Raw genomic sequence first — 19,471 nt, 5'->3', positions numbered from 1 at the left:
ACACAAGCCCTGTTTAAAAGAATACTGTTAAGACCACATAAGCCCAGAAGTGTTTGGAAATTTAAAGCTTTGAAGTGATGATGATGTGGCCTTTGGGAGCTGTGCTTTATATTGTGTGGGACCAGGTTTTTTTCAGAGCACTTTGCATCTCAAATCAGGCAACCAAAATTAAAGAATGGTTATGATTTTTGCATCTCTTCCTTGATTTTTCTCCTCCTGGGAGTTACTAAAGCGAGGCTTGAATTGTGTTGATTAGGTATGACATAGTGACAGAGAATAATTGTGGAGAAAGCAAGGTTTTGGACACTTGCTCATCTTGATGACTAATGCACTTTCTAAAGGAAGCTGGATTCTGTGTGGATAAGTAGTATTTAGTCACATAGTTAAAGGCTATATCTTAGTGTTTAATTTCAGTTCTATAACTGCTACTTCTCAAGGCTTCAGAGCTTGACTTTTGAACCATGATAGCATTAATTTTTTAACATAGTTTTTGGGTGTATAATTTCCTCAGTGCCTTTTTTTTTACCCCTAAAACAGATAGAAGCAAAAGGTGTATTTTTTTCTGGGGTATCTTTGATCACTTCTTATGTCTTTAGCAGAGTTAGAACTCTCTAAATGCCAACTCAGGCTGTAACTGTCCAAGCTGTAGCAGTAGATCGTGATCAATAGGTGGATTGACAACAAAGGGAAATAGCATACTTTAAACATGGATTATGAAATGACCCACATTACCTCATAATTTTTATGTAATATGATGTCACTGACTTAAGGAGAATGGTGAAGCTTTAATGCTTTGTTTCCATTCTGTTGTCCACAGGGCAATGCTGTCTGGTGACTTTACTGTTGTTTTCCCTGCAATATTTTACTGACCTGTTTCTTCTGGGCCATCTTGTTGCCCAGCTGCTGCCTACATTTTTCTGCCAGATCCTTTTCTTTGTTGATGTAATATATAATTTGTAGTTGCTAGTCACTTCTGTTGGCCAGTTAGAATATTTTATCCTAATCTAACATGCAGCCCTCTAGTTGCATGGGTCAGGTCAGCTGGCCAAGCAGATCAGGTCAAGAAAGCAAAGGGGAAACAGGCTTTCAGATCCTATGCTTAGATTTTACAGGCTTTCTTGAGGAAATAATCACTGTTATAGCCTAAGTGGACTGAGGCTGGAGCACAGAACTACAGAATAATTGAGAGTGGAAGAGGCCTCAGGAGGTTGTGTAGGCAACCACTTGGCTCATTGCTGAGCCTGATTGAAAGTTAGATGAGGTTGCTCAGGATCATGTCCACTTGGGTTTTGAATATCACAGAAGATGGAGATTCCACAGCCTCTGTGAGTAACCTATTCCAGTGTTTGACCACTGTCACTATGAAGCCTTTTTCCTAAGGTCTAACTGGAGTGACCCATACTGTAGCTTGTGTGTGTTTTCCCTTGTCCTTTGTTGTGAACCTCCAAGAAGAGTCAGATTCTTGTGCTCATGAAAAGCAAAAAATATTTTTCAGATGCTTAATAACACACTCTCTGTCATGAATATAGATAGCTTTTGCCAAGCATGTAAAAACCTATCCTCTTCCTGTCAGGTTTGCACACCTTATTCAACAGCAGGCTGATCAAATCAGTTGAATTGCTTTTTTGTTTCTGTGGGCAAAATAAAAATCTTTTGCTAACCTTGCTTTTTGAAACAGGTGTGATATTTGAAATTTCTCCTTTCTTTCTCCCACATGATCATGCATTGTATCTTCCATCAGGTGACTGCCTCATTATGTGCAGTGAAGGGGTGCTGTTGGTTTAGGAGGTAAATCTAAGTCTTCAAGCCGAGCTTCTGAAAGCCAGCTATCTTGTCCTGTGATTGTGATTTTTTTTTTTCAGCCTTGTTAGGTGTATGGACCCCTGCATAGCAAATTTAAACCCACTGACTATAGGCTACCTTTCAGGGCTCTGTTAGAAATGATCTGCAGAGTACTGTGGTGGCACTGAGATGGTCTCAACTAGCCTTTCAGGCACAGTCAGGGGAGAAAATAAGCCTGTCCATAAGGTGGTTTATGATACATGTGGCTGTATTACTTGCTCAGTGTCTTTCTGCTTTGTATCATGAGAGTCTCAGTGGCTCTTTTAGCCTTGCTATCCAGCTTTTAGGACAACCACGTTTAGGCAAGGTTAATCCTTAATGAGCACCTTTTCAGTCCTTTTTTTTTCTTGTCATTGTTCAATATATGATCACATGTCTTATTTACAACCTATTCTGAATGCTTAATAATTAAACTTCAATGTGTGTTTCTTCTGTGGTGGTGTTCATGTCTATAATATCTCAGTTCTTAAGGAACATTTAAATTATCTTCATTACCTTATTGTCTTGTGCAAGTTATATTCTCATTTTAAAAACAGAAAAAGGGAAAAAAGTGATAGAAAAATGTTCACAAACAAGAGGTGTTCAGTTTGGGTTGCTTTGAGCAACAGGGGAAACCTTTGCAACAAAGCGGAAGAAAAAGCGTGTATTTTTAATGCGAATTGCAAGATAATAATCCTGTCTTTCTAAAGCTGTTTTAGAACTTCAAAACCTGATACTGCTTGGAAGTGGTTACTGCTACAAATCTTCTGCATCAGTAGCATAATTCACACAATTATCCCTTTCAAAGGATTGTACAAGGTTCATTGTGTATAATGATAGAAAAGAGACTGATATCTTGTGAAAAATAAAGGTGACTTTTTTTTGTCAGACTTGAAAAGTAATTTGAAAACACATTATATGTTGATTAAGTTCTTCAGTAGATAATATTCCAACAAGTCTTTTATTACTTGATCATTTTGATTTCCACTCTTCTGTCAGTTGTCACTTCTCAAATTCTTTAGACCTTTTTCTTGAGACTTAGATGAGACTTGTGGATGTGTTTAGGAATATTGAATGTAATATACACATGATATTTTGATGTCACTAACTATATGTGTATATGCTTTTGCACATCTAAACTCCAAAGTGCAGATAATGTTTTCAAATTGCATTTGTATACAAATTACCTGTGCTTCATCTTATTACCAAAGTGACTTTAAGAACCAAAGTAAATGTCCAAATAAAAATCCAAACTTCCCACATTTAGCCAAAGACATGTTATGAAACACTGAAGGAATATGTGTGCTGTATTTGCATTTCCATTCTCTCAACAGTGCGCTCATGCACACTAGTACCCCAGACCTTCATATGCTTGTATTGAGTACTCTGGGTAGAATTTGTGACCTGGAGAGGAACTACCTGTTTCTTTTTGAAGCAAAATCAACTGAATCACAGGGGGGTCTCCCACCACTTGTCTTATTTCTGGTGTGAAGGGTTCATGAGTTGGTAGAGTGGAGAAAAGCTAATTCCATCCGTCAGACTACTGAATTCATTCAGCATGTCTGCTGAAGCTCCAACTGTGTCATTTATGATAAGGAGGTGACATTTAAAAGAAATTTGGCAATATTTAATAATGACTCATAAAGACATGTTGAGAATATTTATAACAGGGAGAAGTTGAATTATGCATTACTGATATTGGGACATCTTCAGCTACTACAAGAAATTTCCCTTGCATTTATTACAGGGATAGGGATGGGGTTGAGTGCATTTGCTGACTGAAGTTGTTTTGCCTCCCCATTCCCTTCATTTTGATAAGAAGGCAATTTCCAACTACATTCATCTTTTCTTGAGATATCAAATCAAAGCATGAAATCTCAGGTAATAGCACTTCAGCTGTTGAACTGCTAGATCCAAATAAACTGGATTAAATGTGTATTTTCAAGTCCACTGCAAATAATAGACTTGAAAAAGCATCTCCACCGTACACTGCCAATAGAGAGATATACTTCGATATATTATCAACAAGGCTGAAAATGTAACAGCCCTGGAATATTCTCTCTGTTTTCTGCGCTGTTTTGAAAGTTTGTCTCTGTTCTTGAATATGCAGCTATTTCAATAAATAATCAGGTTCTTCGTTTCTTGATGCCAGTATAAATGAGTGTGAGTTAGGCATCGAGTCAGAGGCTGACCAGTTGCTTTGGTGGTCTTCCAAAATTTCACATTTCTGAAATGATGAGACAGATGGGTGATCTTGATTCCGTTGTGGTGTTTTGTGGGCTCCTGACAAGCTTGGCAAGCTCCAGAGCACACTGAGGATCCCAGCATCTTAACTCCAGAGAGGGGGGCACTGGTGAATCACTCCTGGGGTAGGCTGCTGTCAGCTGTTGACAGGGCAGTTTCTGTTTTCTGAAACTACAGAATTGTGAAATGTAGAGACATACGTCTGAGTCAGATTATGAGGCAAATGTAGATACATAAGGGTATTAATGTATAGTACTGTTAAGAAACAACAAAAATAAAATAAATACATGAAATGGTTTAGTTGAATTTGCTTTCCAGAAATGCATATTCTGTCTGACTACTGAGTAAGCTTATGTGGTTACTTCAAAGCTGTGTTGAAATTAGGTGAGATCAGTCTCAGCCCTAGTAGGAAGAAAATGGGAAACAGACTTACCTAAGGCCTGAGGTTGGGGCTTTGTGTTTATGAGCACTTACTAAAGTTGCCCGACGTTGCCAAAAGGCCTACCCAGTTCAGCCTGCTCAAATCTGTCTTCAGTTGCTGTCAGCAGGTCAGAGCAATATGGACTTGTGGACCACTACTGTACAGTAGAGTCAGGCAAAGCTATGCAGGTTTGTCACTAAAATGGCTCATTGCATGGCAGAATCCTTCTGTGGATTAAAGACTGTTGATAGGTCTTTTAGATATAGGCAACGAGGAGGTGGTTCTACTCTACATAACTACATGAGAACGAAATTGCCTTTTGCAAGGTTGAAGTTGCCAAATTCATGCAAAAATGGTGTATGCTTAAAATATATTCTGTGATTTAAAGTTGCATCCATTCATTCTGGTGATAAAAGTCTGATGTTATCCAGTTTCATTGGGGAATTGCTAGTTATCCTCCAGGTCTTGAGCTAGCTTTCCTGAATATTTTTATTTGGGGATTTTTACACTCTTGATGTTTAAATGTTACTCTTCGAGACTGGATTTTTAGTTTAGTTTGTATAGATGTTATTTATAGTTTAGATGCAAAAAGTTGAAGAGTAAGTATTTTTAAGACAAGTGGCTCTACTTTGTAATGTTATTAGCTTTCATCAGGCTTTCTTTGGCTGCCGTTAGTAGCATTGCATCCCAGGTCTTTTAAATTGCTTCTCTTAGAAAAACCTTAAGAGAACTGATTGACCATGTGCAGTTCTGAAGGCTCCTTCAGCTGGGCACAGTGAAACAAAGATGAGAGAAATATTTCTGAAATTCTTGGTGGAAGATATTCTCAGTACAGGAACCTCTTATTCAAACTAGAGCAGGGAAGTTTGTGTGTGTGTTTTAAGAACATCATTGCCTTTCCAGATTCATTTATACGCTCACTAATCATGATGACTGTATGCTGTTTAAAATATAAATGTTTTTGAGCCTATTTCCGGTGTATGAGAGGATATGGTTTGGGAATTTAGCTTTCTGCAGCCAGATGGATTATAGTGTTGCTAAGGAAACAGACTATAAATGAAATGGCAACTGAATGTCCCTAGAACATCAGACTGCTTGAAGCTGGTATTTTAAACTCATTTAGGTGGGTAGATAGATGATGTGATGAGAAGTTAATTTCCTGTATTTTACAGTTCATTAATTTTTTATTGTTTTGTTAGTATTTACAAAAGGTACCTTAACTTCCTACTCAGACCACCAAGTGTGTGGGTCACTGAACAAAAATTTACTATTGAAATGAGGAAATGGACAAAAGCTGTACAGTAAAACATCCTAAAATAATCATTTAGGCGACTGACCAGTGGATAGATGACAACGTAACGAAGACCTGGCAGCAATATGGTCCTGCTGAAAAACTGGGATGAGGAAGTGAACTGAGATTCTTCAAAGTACTTTAGAAAGGATAGGACTACTATGGATCTGGTGAAGTTACAGATTTTTAACTTCATGTATAAAGTGTTTAACATCTGTGTTATACCTATTTGATATACATATACGAAGTTGCTCAGAGCAAGGGAACTGAATTGTGGTTTCGATACTTGGTTTGCCCAAGAAGAGACCTTGGCTCTTTTTTCCTAGTGCTTTTTCTGAAAATGTGTCAGGTTTCCAAACCAGGGTTATTGACTGATACAGCAGGGGTTTTTCTTCTTCTTACCATTGAGACGGGCATATCTGAGCCATTCTGGCTAAGCATGTGGCTAATAGGGATAAAGACTTAAGTATGCTGAGCCCACAGGACAGACAGCAACTGTTCCAGTTGATAAGATGGACTGACTGGACAAGGAGAAGGAAGGAAAAGTTCTGCATAGCCTGAAATACCTGCAGACCTCAGACCTTAAAAAGCATATAAATAAGATGTGAATCCTCCGCTTATCAGTGTCTGAAATGTGAGAGGTAAAGTGCTTATTTGGCATTGCTGCTCTACTTCAAGTGCCTTGTGTTCATGCAGTTAAAATCCCTTTGTAGGTTGATGGACTTGGAAACTGAAATACTAGAGAAGGTAGTGATACCCATGTTCTCAGCATGGTGTGAGTTGTGGTTTTAAGAGAAAAGGAATGACTAGACTATCTAAATGCAATATACTTAGAATTGCACCCACTTCCAAAAAAGCCCTGGTGATAGCAGATAGACAGGTAGTGAAGGGCAACACGAAAACCTAACACAAGAGTCTGCTCTGCTGTTCTGAAGTTGTATGCCATGCATACAAGGGTGTAAATTCAAGCATACGGGCAAGTGGTTATAGCTTTTTTCAGATTTTTTATTATTTGTGAGGCATAACTACTCAAAACAAGACTGACATGGACTGAGCGTTTCACAGGCTGGGTTTGCTTAAGAAGAAAAGGAATAGTGAGCTGGGAGGAGAACAGGTGATGGTTGAGTCTGCAGAGCTTCAGAAACTTGCCTTAGCTTCTTCTGTAAGAAAAAGGACATCTGGAAAGCTCTTGGTAAGATTGAAAGTGGTAAGAACTTGCCAAGCAAAGATAGTCTGTGAGCTAAATATGAAATCGAAGGCTAAGGAAGGTTTTCAAGTGTGTGCGGGTGGTCAGTAGAATTTCCCTTCTATGTTTTCTGAATTGAAATGAAACTGTTTTCAGTAAAACACATTCTGGAAAATAAGTCATTGTTCCATCAGTGTTAAACCTCCTCAATGTGCAGTGTTTAAACTGTTATTTGGAGTACATTTGAGAGAACTGCTTCTGGTCTTTTCAGCCAGGTAACCAACAGAGGTCATTGTGGAGATGGCTTTAAGTGCACTATAACTTTTCCCTTCATGTTTGTCAAATGACTGGAGTTACTGTATTTATGTGAGTACTATCAGTATACATATGGATCAGAATCTGCCACTGTTTTTTCACTGGAACAGTAGCCAGGAGCAGACTATAACTTCATAGTATGTGAAGGATGACTTTTTCATTGTCCCTTTGCTGAGGGACTTTGGGATTGAGCAAGTTCGTCATGGTGGCTGTTTGTTCCCCAAGAATGCCTTGAATCTTTCCTGAAAGTCTCTCTCTCATCTTGTGACAAACAGTGTGTTCGTTGTGTGGTGGAAGGAGCTCTAGGACCCATAAGAGAGCTGGCAATAAAGAACATGCTGTGGATCACGTTAACTATTGCTGCAAAATGCCCATAGAGAGGGATGGTAGCAAGAAGGTAGTGAGCCAGATGAAAATGTTCTGAAAAATTAATTGTGGCTATTGGTTGAATATTGGTTGAACCTGAATGAAAAATATTTTGAGGGAACTAATGTAAATGAACTGTACTGTAGCCAGATGTGGAACAGGTCTTGTTAGAGTGACTCTTTTTGTGTAAACAAAATAATCATATATAAACAGTTTTGAATTTTGTTGGAGAGATTTTGTAGATATATGTTAAATTCAACTGGATTGTCAATGGAAAAGATAATAGTGATTTGATAGGAAAAAAATCTATATAACTTATTTTCAGCCGCTCTACGAGTTTAAAGCAGCTGCTACCAGAAGCTTGACTATTATTACATCTGAAGAAGGAAAGTGGGATTGATTGAAATAGAGAGAAAATAATCAGATTAGACAAAAATGCTTAACTTTAAATTAATCCCAGAGAAAGGCAGGAAAACTATATTTGTATTTTAAGTTTTGGCACCTTCAGTAGAATCCTGATACAGAATCCTTAAAACAATGTTTGTAATATGTTGTCTCACACTGAGAGTTGTCCAGATGGGAACTCTTAATCTAACTGTCTTTTAATATCTAATGTGAATAGATTTATAACTAGAATTGTTTCTCCAAAATAGTTGCTATCTTGAAAGTGTTATTCCAGTTGGCTGACATGAGCCAAAAATAATTCTGAAGCTTTTAAAAAAAATAGATTATATGGATAACTATTAAGAATTAGATAGTTTATTTATTCTCTGTTTCTATGATATGAAAAATAAGTTACTATTGTAACATGTACTGATTTTTAGCAGACTCATTTAGACTAACAGCAAAGTGTAGGCTAATTCTGGGGGGAAAAAATCAAAGGAACACAACTGTTATTTTGTTGCATTGAGCATTTTATGTTTGTGTTTGGCTGAATAGAGATGGTAATAAGTATTGAAAAGAATCGCGTGTATGTATATGTATAAGAAGAAAAGTGTGTAATATAAATACATAAATATGCATATAAAGTAAATATTTGTTTAGTTCTCAGCTAAATCTTACGGTTGCAGCCTTTTAGTACTCTCAGAACAGGATGCTCTGATCAGCAGTATTCCTGTTGCTGAAATACAGTCACCTCATTTAACTTTATACCAGCACCTCTTCTCTGTGAGCCAAGTGACAAGGAGTAAGATCCATAACATCTGTATTGCAGCAGCAAGACTCTTGGGCAGGCACAGATTTACCTGTAGCATGAGCGGAATCCCTGTGGGAAAAGTAGAAGCAAGGCTGATTGCTTTGCTCTGGAACTAAACAAAATCCCAGGAACTTGTGTGCAGCACACTGTGTGAAGAAAGTACAAATTTGGTCATTCTAATAACTTTTCCATTAACATCCCTTTTTGTTAAAATAATCTTGTTTCAAGGAACAGGTACATTTTTATGGGAGAGAGCTTAAATTCCATCGATGTAAAATTCTGTTGATGATGGTGTTACCATTTTTGTAAGGTAAATTTTGTAAGCCCTGGCTTACAAAAGAAGACTGTGTGTTAACAGCTGTTGTCAAAACCACTGAAAAATAAGAAAATTCATCTTTCCCTGTTTTTAGCAGAAAGCAGTGCAATAGTGTATGTCGTGTATACTGGGGCACTACAGAGGAAGTAAGAATGATGTAATACAAGGAGCCTTTATGGATAGCCTCTTTACCTTATGTTATATGAAGGTGAAATGTTTTCATAGAGTTTAGTCTTTCATTGAGAGAGCATACTGGAGAAGTTTCTGTAGTTGAAAAGCCGGAATAGCCATAGGACAACTCTGGTAAAGCTTTCTAACTTGAAGCAGGTTTTTTAACTTGCCTATTATCTTCCGATAGATTGACTATTGTTATGAATAAAGACAGCTTTCTTTATTTCACTTCATTTTTGCTCATGATTTTATTTTAATATCCCAAGAAAATGTTAGGGAAACTTGATAAAATACAACCATAGACTAGGTGCAAATAGATGTAGAGAGCTGTCAGTAAAGTACGTAACAAAAGTTATTACTCATTTGAAAAGCAATTTCATAATATTTTTAAGGCCTTCTCTAGCCTGTCGCTAAGTCTATAATATAATCTGAATGCTTGTGGGAAACATTTTTAAATTTAGTGGTGTTTAAGATCCCTGTGACTTCTGCTATTTCAGTTCTTTGGAAATGACAGCTTCTGGTTTGGGGAATCGAAATAGATCTAACAAGATCTAAATTTCTCTATGTTCATCAGTAAGAACAAGTTTTGCACCCTTCTTGCTTATGGTACAGCACTGTCTTGAATTAAAATACCTCTTACTATGTAGAAGCTAAATCTACAATTTATGCCTTAATCTGTGTACCCCAGCACCTCACAGCTTCAGGACAGAAAAGTGAAACTTTTAAATTTGCTTGTCAGAGTCTATTTTAGTTGAGCTTTGGGAGTGGGGAGCTGGGTTCAGGGATGAGTGAATGAATGAGGAAAAGGTCAGGACTACCCTTTCAGGAGCTCTGCCAGGTCTAAATGCTGATATCATCAAGGCTGTAATTCCACAAGTAGAGCTCTTTGCAGAAACAGGAATCCTCACATTCCAATTTCATGAAGGGTTACAGAGCTTTTCCCCTCTGTTCTTACAAAAAAAGCCTGACTAATCATTTATAATGGAGGGGAAAAAAGGAATGCTGTTATGAAACAGTGTTAACCTATTGCCAACAGAAAGCTACCTAAAGCAATCATGCCCAGTTAAGAGCAATCTCTGCAAGGTACTCAAATTCAGTAAAATTTTCCAGATTTACTTTGAAAAAGTACTTTTATTTTTTTCCTTCTTGGAGGCTCGAAGTGGAAGAACTTTGTAGTTTATAGTGATGTTTTGGATGCTTTTCTAAACTGATTTTAAAGATACTTTCATTTTAATGAGAGTTGGGAATATTTTCTGTGGTACTTTCTATGATCACTTGAGAAAAGAAATGGCTCTTGTGTCAGAGAGTATGCTTGTACGGTGGGAAGATCTTACAGGTTGTTGCTGTATTTAATCTGTCCAGGCTCCTGGCAGTTTTCTGCCTGCTTGCAAGCCCGTTCACTTCTTTGACACTTCAGAAAGAGGGAAGATTAGCAGTTCATATTACTTATCTCACTAAAGAGGGAACAAACCAAATGGTGAAAGTCTATAATAATCCAATGGCTACATTTTATCTCTTTTATACATAGCTAAATCTGAGACTTGTATTTTTCCTTCCCTCTTTGTTCTGTACAATAAATGTAAAGATTAAATTTGTATGCTAATGGAAAACAACTTGTATTAATAGTTTATCATAAAAACCTTTCAGACACTGACTTCCATTGTGGCTAGATAATGTGGTTTTTTTGCAGAAGGCAGATTTCTCAGCAGACATAAATCTGGTAAATCAGGCCTTATGTTTTGGGTGTTTAAAGTCTGTGTTAAGTTGGCTGCAGATACAGAAACTCAGCGCTTGAGTGACTGTAGGAGCCAGTACGTTCTGGGTGGTCTTCAAGTACGGTTTGTTCTTATTGCCATGTGAACTCATTCGTTGGTTTGTCCTTCAAGCTCTGTGTACAGCTTTTATTTAGAAACTTGTTCTTGAAGGATCCTGACATCTTTTGCTCCAGTGTGGAGGTGACTTAGAGATGTTCCTAAAGCTTATTCTGGCAGAATTTAAAACTTATGTAGCCTTTTAAAAAATAGTGTGTGAAAGTGTCTGTGGCCCATATCTTTGTTCTCTTGATTTTTATATATATAAATAATATTTATAAACTAATAAGATCACCTAAGTCTATTAGTGTGACATAAACTCAGCTTTCAAGGCTCACTGAAATTTTATGGCTTCCTTCTAAGAATATCAGTAAAAGCTACATTGAAAATCGACTTTCTTAGTTAAGAACAGGTATGCCATGATAGAATGTGCAACTTTTTAGCTGTGTTAGGCCCAGTTTACAGAAATAATTTTAACTACCTAAGGTGTGATGGTGATTGGTACAAGTGCATATAAAGGAAGTGCTGAGATCCTGCACTGAAACTTTCATGGCTTATTCTTCCCCTCTAGACCTGTTTTCTTGCTCTTTGTTTTTCTGATACTGTTATGCTAATATCTTTGCCATTTGGGCAAAATTTATTCATCATCTCTATGATGCTCAGTAGTACCTCATAGATTTAAATGTCATTGTTTTGAGAGTCTTTGGGGATATCGAGATCTGAACCCTGATAGTTAAGGCCAAGCATGTATTTTCATAGATCCAATAAGACTTACAGCAGCTAACAGCTGTGTGCTTGTCTACAAATGAAATAAATGTGTCTGAATGAGACCTAAAACAACATGTTACTCCAGTCCTGGCAAATGTTAGTATTAAATGATGAGATTCTTATGATGTCTTTTGTTAGGAGACACAGTGTATTCTACTTTTCCCAATAAAAATAAAGGTTTTTTACAGGGAAAATTTTGCTATCCTGATCTTGTCCTGCCTTGAGAGTAAATATGTCACATTTTACTTTTCTTTATTTTTTTGGCAGGTTATTTGGGAAGGGAATACTTTGTTGAACACAACAGCACAAGATGACTTATGATTCCTGCTCTTCGTGGGAGCCTGTCTGGATTGGTATGCTTTGTGTTTTGTTCATTGGTTTTTGTTTTGTTTTGGGTTTTTTTTGCTACACTGACATATAGTGATTGTATGTATAGTCCACTTAAAATTTAGGAAGCCAAGCATTTAAGAAACTTCCAATTTGTTTGCTGTGTTTTAATAACTAGAAGGAGACTATGAATTAAAATAGTATATTTTCAGTAATGTTTTCAATGTTTACTGTTGTTCTAGGTACTACAGTATTTAATTAGCTCTTCATCATGAATATAGTTATATGGCCATTGAGCTAGTGGGAAAGTTAGAAGGCGGGGAGATATGACAGTACAAGAAATGAACCTAGAACTGTGTAAGTCCTTTCACATGATCTACAACTTGAGAACATGAGTTTTCCTGAGAGCTAAGAAAATAGGATTATTCTTTACATTTTGCGTATTTGTGGTTTGCAATAGTAATAATGATTCCCATGGCTGACATTTCTTGACAGTTAATGGCTCTCTGAATTAAGGACAGAAGGAAATACCCTCAAGAGGGCAATTAGTTGTACTAAATGACCCAAAGCAGAGGTGACTGTTTTCCCACAATTGCTACAGTAGTGTTTATAGAGTGGAAAAAAGGACAATTTCCTAAATTAAAGTAATGCCTCTTGTGAATAGTTTTATGGGTCACCTACTCATGCAGTGGAGTTGATTAGTTTCAATTTAGGATATGTAAATATGTATTAAAACTGAAAACTGCTGGTTCCTTTTAGGTAAGAACATTGTCCCTGCTGATTTGTGCTCTGACTCATTCTTTGCACTGGCTTTAGCAGAAAGGATTCCATTGCAATGTGTTCCTGCCTCTACTTAATTGCACAGGAAACAATGCTTGTTTCATATTGAGAGGGGTGTATGTCCTGGGCTGCTTTGTGCAATAATGGGGTGTCAGAGAGCACATACTAGAGTATTTTCTGTTGGCATATAAATTGTTTTGAAAACAAAATAAGCCCATGACCTTCATGCTTGTTGTTATTGTTTTTTCCCCTAGAAATACTTTGCTTTTTAAATTGATTTTATGTTGCAAAAATAATTTTTGCCAAAGTTTGCCTTTAAAATAAAACCATTAAGAGTAGCTATAAAGCATGCAGAGGCTTCCCATTTGTAACCTTAAAACATCCCCAAGAAATAGGATCACTGTACCAGGCATTGCTAGCTTCAAGTTTCTGAATAAGAATGGTGTTTTTGTGTGCTAGACCAAATCTTGATGCTGGTCAGTATTGAAAATATGCTTTTAGCAGACAAATATATCAAATCATTGAACATTTTGGCAGCTGTGTTCTGATCTGCATTAAACCTGTTATTATGGCACTCTTAGGTTCCCTGTTACTGATTTTGACTGATGTTGCCTTTGCATATAAGATATAATGTTTTATTTCCAGTTGAGCATGCTATCCGAATTTTGAACAGAAACCTTTTAGCTTCTAAAGCTGTTAAAAACAGATGCCATAGTTCTAGCAATAATTATATTTGATGAATGGAATTTGTGTGTTATTTAGCTTTAAGTATGTACTTCATTGAAATAATTGTGTCTATTATGTTCCATAAAAAGAAAGTTGCATATGAACGAGAACCTTGCTTGAGAGAATATGTGCATACACAGTAAATTTTAGCACTGAAATTGAAAACAGTGATTGTATGAACCTCTTTTGCATCTGAAAAGAACCTGTGAGAGCACATGTTCCAAAAGTGAGAATACTGTGACAAAAAGGTATCTATCTGCCTCTTGCTTGAGCACTTGACCATCAATAGCCTTACCCATTTAAACTATCAAAGCATGGTTGTCTTTTACAAGCTATGTGATTACCATTCAGGGATGACTGTGGCTTTGAAATTACAGGATCTGTCTTTCTCAAAGAGCGAATGAGGACTGAAATAGAATTGCTGTGAAGTTATCTTAGTTGTTCCTTTCATCTTATATTTCTATCTTTACATAATTTTGGGGAAGTTGGAAGGGTAGGAAGAAGGATGGGGGAACACGTTTAATAATCATGTAGATGCTCATGGTAGAAGCCCTTTAAGTAGAGAAAAAAAAAAAAGGACTTATGACTGCAATAGAAGGGATCCTCTCGAATTTACTGGCTAAATTGTCAGTCACTTTTATGAAGGATGATAGCTGAGAAAGAGCATTGCCTGCAGGTTAGATAAATTAAATCCAAATCGCATCTGAACATGCGGATTCAGTATGCACTGCACAGAAAGATTTCATACCTCAGAGTGAGAAACAGACTACAGAGAAGAGTGTTGCCTGGAAATCATCAGGAAGCAGTGAGCACAGGAGCAACACTCAACAGTTACTTTTTATGTTGGATCCAAAGCCTGCAGTCCTCTTACTAGGTTAGGTGTCTTCTTTGCAAGAGTTGATCAGTGCTCACTCTTTCGTCCTTGAAAAGATACGGCTGATGACTTATGCAACAGCCAAATGGCCTCCACTCATTTCCACTTTAAGCAGTTGGCTGGTCCAGGCACCAGCTTGCATGAGGTGATTCTCCTCCTGTTAACACCACACAGGAAAATATACAAGCATCACACTGAGGGGAGGAAGCACAAAATAGGAGGTAGCTATTTGCACAGTGAGCTGGGATGGTGAGAGAGCATATGTGAGATTACTTTTCTTAGACACTTTTCCTGGGTTTGTTAGGAATAGGCTATAGATGTCTGTGAGTCCTTTGTCCTATAATCTGGATGCTACTTGTCTTGAGAAATGTGGAGTAGCGCAATCTTTCTGACTGAATTAAGGGTGCAGAACATCTTTGCTCCCGCTCTCCTTGTCTGGTTCCTTCTGTTTAGAAGGAAAATTTATGATAAGGCAGTATTTTCTAAAACTTTGGTCCTTTACTGTGGAATATTAGAATTGTTTGGTTGGTTTTTGTTTGATTTTTTTTCCTCTTTAAAGCTTTTATGATACATGTTACCATCTAAGCCTCTGCTGAACATCATACTTCAGAGTATAAAGTTATGTGGCATAAAGGATGTAAACTTAACCTAAGTAAGCAAATTCTGTTGTGTATATTTAAAGTTAGTCCAGTAACTGCATATGTATGTGCTCAAAAGTCTGTATTCAAATCAGATGGCCATGTACCCTTTGCAGTCAGCAGAGGGAGATGGGTGATTCACTTCTTCCTGACATGGACATCTATATAAAGATCATGTGAAATATGTCCTAAATTGCCTTCTTAATCCACAGAAGCTCTATGGCATCCACAACATCCTGTGGCAAATGTTTTCACAATTAATTGTGAAATAATAATTTCCAGATCTGGGCTCCTCAGAGACACGGACATACTGGAGAGAATAGAGTGAAGGGCTACAAAGATGATGAAGAGACTTGAGCATCCCTTCTGTGAGGAAAGGCTGAGAGAGCTGGGACTGTTCAGCCTGGAGCAGAGAAGGCTCAGGGGGATCTTATCACTGTGTGTATATGTATTGAGGACAGTGCCAGGCTCTTTTCAGTCATGCCTGGTGACAGGACCAGAGGCAATGGGCAGAAGCTGAAACATCAGGAAGCAATTTTTTTTCCACTCTCAGAGTGAGTGAGCACTGGAACAGATCCCCCAGAGAGGTTGTGGAGTCTATCCTTTGAGATACTCAAAAGCCACCTAGACATGGTCCTGGACGACTGACTCTAGGTGGTCCTGCTTGAGTAGAGAGGTTGGACAAGATGACCGCCAGAGGTACCTTCCAACCTCAACTAGTCTGTGTTTTTGTGATTCCTTTGACTTTTCGTATTCTTATGTTATGAAAGACAGCAATCATTCACTTTCCCTGTACCACTAATAATTCTGTAGACCTCTATGATACCTTTTTCTAGTCACCTTTGAATAGAGATCGGGTGGTGCAGAATTGAACATAGTACTGAAGATAAGAAGGTGCCATGGATATGTACTGTAGCAGATACCATATCTGAATACACAATGTATATAGCTACCTCCTGGTTTTCTTCTCAGTGTCTTTGCTAACAATTCTGAGCACTTGGCTCATGTTTTCATAGGCCAGACTATGAAAATTTGAAGATCTGTTTTTCTTCTGGGTGGTAATTATTGGTTTAGCACCTGTTACTGTGCAGATAGCTTTTTTTCAGTCCAGGCATAGCTTTATCTCTAGCACTGAATTTTATTGGGCAGACTGGTAGCTTGCCACTACTCCTCAAGAGATCCTCTATACCTTTTTATAGTTGATCTTAGTTTTTATTACATTGCCCTGAAAAACAGTTCATGTTCATCATCAGCAAATGTCATAGTTTTGCATTTCCCTCTTCTCTTCTGCAGGTTGATGAGCTTGGACTCTAGTATAGATTTTCTTTGTAGGATCATTCTGGTGACCTTTTTTCTCTGCAAAACTAACTGCTCCTTCTTTTGTTTCCTGTTTGAAACTGATTATTGTCTATAGGAGGGTTTTACATGTATCTAATGGCAGATTAGTTTCTTTTAGAGCCCTGTTGGAGAGACTTTGTCAAAGCCAATCAGAAATGCAAAAGTTACCTTTGCTGGCTTATTGCTTACAGAGCTTTAAAAGATACTGCCCAGGGGATCTAATTTTCTTGCTCCAAGATTTTAAATCCAAAATGATTTGTTGAATTTATTCTCTTTTGCAGTCCCTGCAGAATGCTACAGCTTCCTTTCCTCTTCAGTGTTCTTGTCTTGTGGAGTCATAAACCTCAGTGGAACTTTGGGTGAGATTTTCTTGTTCATTGCTAAAATATTTCTTACTTATTCTGGAAAGTTCTGTTAACCTTTTCACGGTTGGTTCCATAATTTATTCTAAAAAATATATTAAAGAAGACTAGTAAAGGAAAAGTTTATAAAGACCAAAGAAAGAATAATTTTGGCTAATATAGATGCTTTAGCTTGTAATTAGCATTGAGGCTTTCTCTAAAAGAGTTAGTGTAAAAATAAAATTAAAGAGAAATAATGGGGGAAAAAAATCTAGAATAAAGTTAATGGAATTTTTCATTTTTGCAAAAATGTCAATATACATAGCTAGTATACTTTTGCTGACTTTTACAGTCTTTGAAATATAATAGGATAAAATAGAAAATTATGTCATTCCCTTCCATTCAAGCAGTCAAACCTCTAGGAAGTGGAATTTGTATGACTCTCTATTGGGTTTGTGTGACAAGCTTTTGGTAGCAGTGGGGCTACAGGGTTGGCTTCTGTGAGAAGCTTCCTCTATGACCAGTAGAACCAATGTCAGTTGGTGCCAAGATGGACCCACCAGTGGCTAAGGCCAAGCCCATCAGTGGTGGTGGAAGTGCCTCTGGGGTAACAGATTTAAGAATGAAGAAAAAGTTACTGTGCAGAAGCAAATTACAGCTGGAGAGAGGAGTGAGAATATGTGAGAGAGCTCTGCAGAAGGGAGGATGTACCCCAGGCACCAGAGCAGAGATTCCCCTGCAGCCCGTGATGAAGACCATGGTGAGGCAGCTGTGCCCCTGCAGCCCATGGAGGTCCACAGTGGAGCAGATTTCCACCTTCAGCCCCAGGAGGACCGCGGGCCAGCGAAGGTGGAGGCTGTGACCCCATGGGAAGCCTAGAGCAGGCTCCTGGAAGGACCTGTGACCCTTTGGAGGGAGGAGCCTATGCTGGAGGAGGTTTGCTGGCAGGACTTGTGACCCTGGGGGTGACCCATGCTGGAGCAGCCTGTTCCTGAAGGACTGCACCCTGTGGAAGGGACCCATGCTGGAGTGGTTCAAAGTAAAACTGCTGCCTGTAGGAAGGACTCGTGTTGGAGAAGTCCATGGAGGACTGTCTCCCATGGGAGGGACCCTATACTGGGGCAGGGGAAGAATGTGAGGAGTCTTCCCCTTGTGGAGGAAGGAGCAGCAGAGTAAACATGTGATGAACTGACTGCAAGCCCTATTCCCTGTCTCTCTGTGTTGCTGGTGGGGAGGAGATAGAGAAAATTAGGCACAATGTTAAGCCCAGGAAGAAGGGAGGAGTGGGGTGAAGGTGTTTTTAAGACTTAGTTTTATTTTCTCATTACTCTACTCTGATTTAATTGTTAATAAATTAAGCTAACCATTATTTTTTTTTGCCAGTGAAGTATTATCCAGTGAAAGGTAAACTTTTGATCCAACACGAAGCATGTGGTTCTTGTGTAAATTCATAAAAAAATTCCTTCCTCCCATCACTTTTGCCCAACGTTGATACCAAGCAGAACCTGCTTAAATACCGCGGGCAGGATTTGTGCTACCAAACATAAGCTGTTTGTGTTAGCAGCGCAAGCTTGTCACTGCGTGCAGAGATGGAGGAGATGCCCTCTGAAGATGGCTCTATCCCTTTTCTGATTATAAACATGAAAACAGCCAGAAGGGACTGTTGCAGTCATCCCGAATGAATGAGGTGAATCCCACTTTCTGTTTCTGTCTGTAGTGATCTGTTTTTTAAAAGGGCATGGAATCCATCTGGTTTCCAGCTTGATCAGATGCCAGTGTGCTCTGAGAGTCTTTAATAGTCCAAGATAGAGGGGAGGAGCTAGCACTGAAAAGGGGAGAGAACTCTCAAATCTTTGTATTTTATTTATGAGAATGTGTACATGTAAGTACATGTAATAATACAATACTAATACAATACACGTAAAGGTAGTAAATATGAGGCAGCACATGTAAACTATAAAAAGAAACATTGCATTGTGTCAGTACCTAAAAGGGGCCTGTGAGAAGGCTGGAGAGGGATTTTTTCCAAGGATATGTAGTGATAGGACAAGGGGCAGTGGCCTTGAGATGAAGTGAGGGAGAATTAGGCTAGATACTAGGAAGAAATTCTTTGCTGTGAGGGTGGTGAGGCACTGGAACATGTTGCCCAGAGAAGTTGTGGATGCCCCATCCTTAGCAGTGTTTAAGGCCATGTTGGACAGGGCTCTGAGCAGCCTGGTGTGAAACCTAGTGAAAGGTGGCAGTGGGGTGGGAACTGTATGACCTTTACAGTCCCTTCCAGCCCAAACCCTTCCATGACTGTATAATGGCAAGGGAGAGAGTTGAGCAGTCTAAGGATTAGATCTACAGGAAAGAGGAGGGTGTACACAGTTAAATTATTTGGGATACCAAGCTGAATTAACAAAGACATGCCTAGACTAGCAAAAGCAGGAAAACTTGCTGCCATGGGAAGAGTTGTAGTGAGCAAAGAAGAGAGAGTTTCCTGCATCTTGATATGAGTCAGTCTCTAAATGCAACAAATTGAGAAATACTTTTATCCTGT

General features: G+C 38.3%; 1 protein-coding gene across 3 annotated transcripts in view; it reads left to right on the top strand.

Moving 5' to 3' along the window:
- Positions 1-19,471, top strand: part of GPR63 (G protein-coupled receptor 63) — a 29,249-nt gene that overhangs the window by 3,292 nt on the left and 6,486 nt on the right. For 2 of the 3 annotated variants that reach the window (XM_017818738.1, XM_017818739.1), the window contains exons 2-3: positions 12,173-12,258; positions 16,870-16,947. The gene's annotated coding sequence lies outside the window, so the exon portion shown is untranslated. Of the gene's footprint in view, positions 1-12,172; positions 12,259-16,869; positions 16,948-18,493; positions 18,617-19,471 lie in introns of all 3 variants that reach the window. The other variant, XM_017818740.1, reaches the window with a different exon arrangement.

This window comes from Lepidothrix coronata, unplaced genomic scaffold, assembly GCF_001604755.1.
Source record: "Lepidothrix coronata isolate B3197 unplaced genomic scaffold, Lepidothrix_coronata-1.0 Scaffold70, whole genome shotgun sequence".
NCBI lineage: Eukaryota > Metazoa > Chordata > Aves > Passeriformes > Pipridae > Lepidothrix > Lepidothrix coronata.
The sequence above is the reverse complement of the archived record's forward strand: the minus strand, read 5'-3'. Positions and strand labels throughout refer to the sequence as shown.